General features: G+C 45.0%; 1 long non-coding RNA gene across 1 annotated transcript in view; it reads left to right on the top strand.

Moving 5' to 3' along the window:
* The first annotated feature begins 6,931 nt into the window (after positions 1-6,931).
* The window catches only part of LOC116070580, an 8,643-nt gene continuing 7,627 nt past the window's right edge, over positions 6,932-7,947 (top strand). Inside the window, exon 1 of the long non-coding RNA XR_004110469.1 lies at positions 6,932-7,162. This is a non-coding gene — a long non-coding RNA (uncharacterized LOC116070580). The remainder of the gene's footprint in view (positions 7,163-7,947) is intronic.

The following is a 7,947-nucleotide window of genomic DNA, read 5'->3' as shown; positions in this document are numbered from 1 at the left end:
ATTCTTAGGTGGGGGCAGGCCAGGCAGAGCAGGAGTGAGGCTGGAAGAGGAGTTAACGCTGGAGAATGAGGAAGCGTGCTGCACCGGTACATTCCATCCTGTCTCACTGTGATGATTTGAATGAGGACTGCCTCCCCCTATTCTCCCCCACAATGTATTTGAACTCTCAGGCTCCACTTGATGGCATTGAATGCATAGGTTATGGAACTTTTAGGACACTGAGCCTTGCTGGAGGAAGTATGTCACTGGGGGCTGACTTTAAGAGTTTCTATTCTTGCCTGCTTCCAGTTCACACTCTCTGCTTCCTGTGCGTGGTTGAGACGATAGCTCACTTTTGTTTCTGCTGCCATGCCTTCCCTGTTATTAATGGATAGCTAGCCTTTAGAAAGGTGAGCTGAAATAACAACACAGTAACAGAAAGGTATACATTAATTGTTATATAATGACTCTGGCTTGGGAATTTACTCTTTTTTTTTTTTTTTTTTTTTTTTTTTTTTTTTTTTTTTTTTTTGAGACAGGGTTTCTCTGTATAGCTCTCTGGCTGTCCTGGAACTCACTCTGTAGACCAGGCTGGCCTCGAACTCAGAAATCCACCTGCCTCTGCCTCCCAAGGGCTGGGATTAAAGGCGTGCGCCACCACTGCCTGGCTGGCTTGGGGATTTAAAAATCCACATTTAGAGTCTTTGTTAACTGACTCTACCATGATAGTTCTCTGGGAAAAATGACAACAGCTTTCTACTTCTCTGCAGGAATATGAAGAACAGTTGCAAAATACAAACAGCACATACTCATTTTTATTACGTTATTTATTTGTGTGTGTGTGTTCCTCATGTAGAGATTGGAGGACTAGATTATAGAATTTTATCTCTCTTTTTACCATGTGGATAGGTTCTGGGGATGGAATTCAGCTCATCAAGTGACCAAGCCTGCTCAGTCAGTCAACAGGTTCTCCAGGGCAGGAGCGAGGATTACAAAGAAAAAGACAATTAGACAACACTGTAGCATGACCCCAGCCAGTTCTGAGACTGAGGCTGGTTTATTTTTTTCCCAATCTGCTTTTATACCATTTTAATTACATGCAAGTAATAAGGTCAGTTCTAGGTTAAGGAATAAGCAAGACAATAAAGTCCCATGATCACTGTTTCTACGGGCTTATCAGGATGACCAAGATATCTGAGTCTACTTTCCAGTCCCAACCCAAAGTCATATTCTAGCCTGAAGCCCACTTCTTTGTTCTAGACTAAAATCAGATTCCTGCCTTGTCCTGGCCCAATGTCAAATTCTGCCCAATGGCCCCCAAAGCTCTCCGCAATCAAGCTTAGTGGCAAGTACTTTTGCCCACTGAATTTTCTCAATGATTTTTTTACATTGCAAATTAAAAATGTAACTTTTGGGGCTGAGAGATGGCTCAGTGGTTAAGAGTGCTTGCTGTGTAAGAATTGGAACCTTAATTCAAATCCCTAAAACCCACATGAAAAGCCAGGTACTTCTTTAACCCCAGTGCTTGAGAGTGGGTGCAGAGACAGGATTAAGGGGATAAGGTGGTGAATGATAGAGGGACAGCCAATGTCCGCCCTCTGGTTTCTGCACATGGGGTCCAGAGTATGTACTTTTTGCACAACCATGTGAGCATATTCCACACATGTATACCTTACACACACACACACACACACACACACACACACACACACACACACACAAGTCAATCTTTTTTACTGGTTTGTTTGTTTATTTTGGGGTAGGATCTCTCTATGTAGACCTAGACCAAGTTGGTCTCCAACTCCTGATTTCCTGCCTCCTGAGTGCTGGGATAGTTATTCATTTATTGAACCAGTGTCTCATGTAACACATGATGGACTTGAACTTGCTATACAGCTAAGAATGACTTTGAATTTCTGACCTTCTTGCATCCACTTCCCAAGTCTTGGTATTACCAGCATGTGACATCATGGCCAACTTAACACATATATTTTATTGTTATGATGTTCCCGTTTTCTACTACTCCATCAAAAATACCCCTGACTATTAGCAGTGGGTGTGCCATGCTGAGCTCTGGACCAACGGCAGCAGCTACTTGCTACAGTGTGGAACTCGGGGCAGAAGGCCAGCATGTCGTTGTTCCCCTGGGGCCCTGAAGAAAGGTATGCTTGGGCTGAGTAGGTGGATGCTTTGTGAGGATCCTATGTCTTATTGTTCTGCCCTTCCTCCTCTTTCTGTCCCATCCTTCCTGCCATCTTCATGTCCTCTCTCCCCCATCTCTGGAAGTATAACTCACACATACTAAGACACACCTATTGCAGTACTGTTCAGTATGTATCCTCCCTTATCACCACCAGAGCTGTTCTAACAGGAGGTCCTGAGGGCAATTTAGTACCTGGGAGAGTTTCGTCTGTTCATGTAAGAGTTTACTTTTTAGTACCAGCTGTTTTTAGGAGTTTCTGTTTGAACTACTTTTCGTCTGCCCATCCATGTTCAGACTTTAGGGCTAGGCTCCACCACCACTGGTACTGTCCCAGCTACAGGCTCTGCCTGACGCACTCTATCCACACAGAAAGGAAATCTATCACCAATCCATGTAGCAGATGGGAGGCCCATTGAGTCAGCATTCACAGGCGTGCCCTTCCCCAGGTAAGGAGCTGATCTTCATGGATTCATCTCAGTGTTGTTCTGCTGTGGTGTGGACTCACACTACCCGAGTGAGGCCTAGGAACCCTTGCTGCCTGATCTTAGACTAGCAGCACACGAAGCAGAGCCATGAGTCCAGACCTGAGGCTTTTGTTCACAGCCATGATCTTTATGGCTTATTTCATTCTTTTAAGACAGGATCTCATGTTACCTAGGCTTGGCTTTAAAATGTGATGCAGCCAAGGGTCCCTCCCTTTTTCCTTCCCTCCTTTTCTCTCTCCTCTCTTTCCCTCCCTCCTTCCCTCTCTCTCTTCATTCCTCTCTTTCTCCCTCTCCCAATTGCTGGAATTACAGGCATGTGTTACCATGCTTGGCTACTGTTGTTTTGTTTTATAAAATTGTATATGTGCCAGGTGTACTGGTGTATACCTCTAATCCCAGCACTTAGGAGGCAGAGGCAAGTGGATCTCTGTGAGTTTGAGGCCAGACTGGTCTACATAGTGAGTTCCAGAACAACCAGAGCTACATAGTGAGACCCTGTCTTTAAAAACCAACAAATATATAAATAAATAAATAAAAATTTATATGTATGTACATATGTACATATGTACGTATGTATATGTTTACCTCTTTGTATATATGTGATGTGTAGATGTCTGTGTTTGAATGTAGGCTCACATAAGCCATGATGAATTTGTGGAGGTCAGAAGAAAGTCCTTAGAAGTTCAATGGATCAAACTCAAGTTGGCAGGCAAAACCAAAAAGCACCTCTAACCCCTGAGCCCTCACTGGCCTTTTGGTTGTTTTGAGATCTGATCCTTATCATCTCTGGAAGTTGGCAAGAGCTTCCTGGAGACATGTGAGGTCCTGTGAGATATACTTGTGACATGCACTGCATCAGCAGGCCACTTCCAGAAGCCTGTTCTACTGAAATATGCCAATGCACAAATACATTCCAGCAAATGTGAAAGGTGAGATTGGAAAAGGATCCAAATGGTAACTGGCAAATAAGATGTGATATATGGTACACACACACTCACACATGCATGCATGCACACTCATGCACATGCACGCACATGTGGTAGAAAAACAGAAAGGGATAGATTGATAGATGCTGATATGCAAAGATGGCCAAGCTATTGTGTAACTAAAGTGAAAACCTAAAGAATTTTTGAAAAACATTTTGTTCGATTTTATATAGCCTTGGCTGTCCTAGAACTCAATATGTTGAACAGATTGGCTTCAAACTTACATAGATCTACCTGCTTCAGCCTCCTGAGTGCTGGATTAAAGGCATGTGTTACCAAATCTGGCTTCAGTAACTTTTGTAAATAACAACATCAACAAACAACAACAAGAACAACAACAAGAACAACAACAGAATTCTAGCATAGGTATCAGGAAGGGGTTGGGGAAAAAAGTTCCTCTAGGCAAAGCATCCTTTCCTGAGGCCTCTCTACTCTCCCTGGAAGGCTAACCTCCCAACTTCAACCTGAGGTGGTGACAATCCTGAGGTGCCCCTCACATACAATGAATGTAATGAATGAGTTACTGTGCTTCAGGGTTCAGCCACATGCACGCACATGCATGCACACAGGAGGTCAGTTTGTTTCCCTATTGCCTATCCATTAACACACACACACACAATACCACACACACACACATGAGAGAGAGAGTGAGAAAGACAGACAGACACATGAGACACACACACATGAGACACACACACACAGACAGACAGACAGGACAGGTACACATACACACAAGAGAGAGACAGAGAGACAGAAATAGTGACAGAGAGACAGACACACACACATACACACACGAGAGATGGACAGACAGAGACAGACATACACATATACACACACACATAAGACAGAGAGGGAGAGAGAGAGACAGAAACAGAGATACAGAGAGAGAGACAGACAGACAGACACACACACACACACACAACACAGAGGCAGACAGACAGATAGACACACAGACACACAGATACACACAGAGAGACAGAGACCTAGAGGCTTAAGACGTGATTTTCAGTCAGAGGTCTGGCATAGCTAAACTGGGTCCCCAGGCTAAATGATCCTCAAGGCCACAGAGTGGTCTGACTAGTACAAATGTGTATGAAAGTTCAAAATGAAATTTACTTTATTTTATTCATTTCATTCAGATAATAAATAAATGGTGGAGTGAGGGGTGGCTCATTAGCTGGATCTAGCATTGTAGCATCATCTAGTGGAGGTTGTGTAGATTTCATGGCTAAGAGAAGTTGGGTTGGGGAACAAGAAGAGCACAAGGAGGGATTGGAATGGAGACAGATAAATGCTTAGACATAGGGAATCTCTTTCTATTTACCAGTTCGCTGGCAGTATGTATTAAGATCCCTTAAAATAGTTGGATCTAGGGTGCCATTAAGTGGCTATTTTGAATTCCCATCTAGTTGATATTTAATCCAGATCTTATTGCAGAGATATATTAATTTTTATGCCTTTCAAGTCAGGCGTTAAAGATTTGAGATTTTCCAGGAAACATCCCAGTGGGGTGCCTGGAGGTATGGTGGAAGACATTCTGACACCCATTGGCGGGTAGTTGGACTATTCATACCAGCGTCCTGAGAACAGACCAAAAACCAAGAAGAATCAGCTATGCTGGTGGTTCAAGTTGTCACAAGAACCCCCTAGGGGCTATCCAGCAGACCCTGGGTCTGCTGTGGAAAGCAACCCACCCTGGATCCAAGGATTTTTTGGCTGCACGAGCCCGGAAAAATTGGGGAACAAGAGTTGCTTTAGAGGGAAGGGCAACCAATGGCAGAAGTCCTAAGACATATGTCAACTGGGAGGCATGACTGTAAACCCCATAATTCCCAGAGGAAGGCTGGCCAGGCCGTATCTGGGAAGCTGGAGGTCCTCCCCTTGACTGATCCTACCAATTAATATGCTGGTGTCTGTGTGAGAATTATAGCAGACTGGTAAATGGAAAACGCGAAACTGAATGGGTAAGTGTGGGCCTGAGCAGAGGCTAGCCCCACCTGATAGACCAGGCGGGGCTCGGCTCACATGGTAGAAGTTTGTATGTCCTGCATGGGGTGGCTCCCGCTTGGCTGCAACTTGATGGTGGTGTCTTTAGCAAGCAGTGGCAGCTTCCGTGGTAAAAGCCTTCGATTATCGTAGCCACCAGCTGAGGGGGCTGCGAACTTGTGTACTCACGGCAGCCGCGGTTGCTGGTGCTGCGACCAATCCACGTGGTTGTGATCTCTGCTGGTCCCTTCTGCAGGACAGTACAGCAGCTGCTGACAGAACCCCAAATTCCTGGGTTTTGGCACCAAATGATATGTTAGAACGGCAGGTCGTGTCAGGACATACCACACACTAGGCCCAGACAGTTCCACGTGTAAGAGGTTTAATTGAGAGGGAGAGAGGAGGCAGTAGCAGGAAGAGAGGAGGGAGAGAGAGAGAGAGAGAGATGTGGAGGAATGTTCCCGTGTATATATATATGGGTTCTGACGTAGTGGACACAGGTAAAGGTGGGAGGTAAGCCCAATGGATTCTGGGAATATGGCAGCTGTTGCCCTGGCAACAGATTTCTGAGACCACCCATGCATTGCCACAGGCTTTGGATGCCCTGATGCTAACAGCAGCTCCTACAACCATTCTGTATTTGTGGCCCCAAGGATCCCTTAGCTAATCCCAGAGGATTCAGCTAAGCTGGGCCAAACCTCTGATTGCTGGGAACTAGAGAAAAAAAAAGTTATCCTAAACCTCTCTTAAAACTTAAATTACCCCCCCTCCTTCCCTTCCTCTGTTCCTCCCTCCCACTTCCCTCAACTCCATGTGTGTGTGTTATTGGGTAGGTGATGAGTGGGAAAACTTGCATGTGGCTGAGCTCCGAGGCATAATGATTTAATCATTAAAATTAATGCTTTCTGTATGGGAGGGCCACCTCAGGATTTTCATTGCCTGAGGTTAAAGTTGGGAACTAAGCCTTCCAGGAAGGTAGTGAGGAGTCATGGACTAACGCAGTACCTTCCTACCTTCCTTATATACACGTCTCATATATAAGGGGTGTTAATATGGAGGTGCTGAACAGAGATATTGGTGGTAGCCAACTTCCAAGATGGTCCCAAGCATTCCGGTTTCCCAGATTCACATTCCTGTGTAATCCTCTTCCATAAGGAATGAGAGAGAGCTGACCAAGACGACCAATGAGAACTGTGGACTTGATGGCACGTGACTTCTAATGTTGGGTCACAATGGCACTGCATCTCCTGCCTTGTGCTGCTGGAAGCCAGCAGTCACCTTGTGAGGACAATCAGGCAGCCCTGTGGAGGGGCCCACTCTTGCCACATGTGAGGGAGTCCCTGTGGGAGAGCTGTCCAGCTTCCAACAAGACTTCTGGGTATGGCCCACACTACTACCCATCTACAAGCTCATGAGAAACTCATCCTTAGGAAGCCACTACCCAATTCCTGACCCACAAAACTGTCAGAGGAAGCTATTATTGTTGTAAGCTACTGGGTTTTGGAGTTATCTGTTACATGGTGGTAGGTAACATTATTTTTATTTTCAATACTCATTTACACAGCATACTTGCTATGTAGTCACTACTAGATTTGGTAACCTTGCCTGGTAAAAGATAATTAACTTTCATTGAGTGGTAGGCATGGGTGAGCTACAGTGAGCAAAAATACAGCGCCCATTTTCATGAAGCAGTACAGGGTATCAATGACCAAATAATCATACAAACGGTTGTAGATTGTAATAATGTCAACACTACACAAGGGCTATTGCTATTCAGAGCTACAAGGGACACACATTCATATCGGATGGGGATGGAAATATTTTTCCTAAGGAGGTATCTGGAATAAGGACTTAGGCATGTGAACAGGTCGTGAGAAGGAAGAGCTGGAGTGGAGGGGAAGCCATTGGGCCGAGGTCAGAGGGGAAGCCATTGGGGCTGAGGTCAGAGATTAAGGATGAGCAATAAGGTTGGGACAGAGCCATGACATGTTAACCTAAGTCACAGCAATGAGCTTGTAGTTTATTTTAATAGCAGTGAGAAAGCCTTTGAGGCATTTATGTGGAGGAATGGGTAGCATTAAAACTTGACGTTTAAGAATTTTCAGACAGCCGGGTGGTGGTGGCTCACGCCTTTAATCTCAGCACTTGGGAGGTAGAGGCAGTTGGATTTCTGAGTTCGAGGCCAGCTTGGTCTACAGAGTGAGTTCCAGGACAGCCAGAGCTATACAGAGAAACCCTGTCTCGAAAAAGAAAAAACAAACAAACAGACAAACAAACAAACCTGTTAACAGTGTGAATTCCAGGACAG

This window comes from Mastomys coucha, unplaced genomic scaffold, assembly GCF_008632895.1.
Source record: "Mastomys coucha isolate ucsf_1 unplaced genomic scaffold, UCSF_Mcou_1 pScaffold1, whole genome shotgun sequence".
In the NCBI taxonomy this organism is placed as follows: Eukaryota; Metazoa; Chordata; class Mammalia; order Rodentia; family Muridae; genus Mastomys; species Mastomys coucha.
This window is presented reverse-complemented; position numbering and strand designations above follow the sequence as displayed.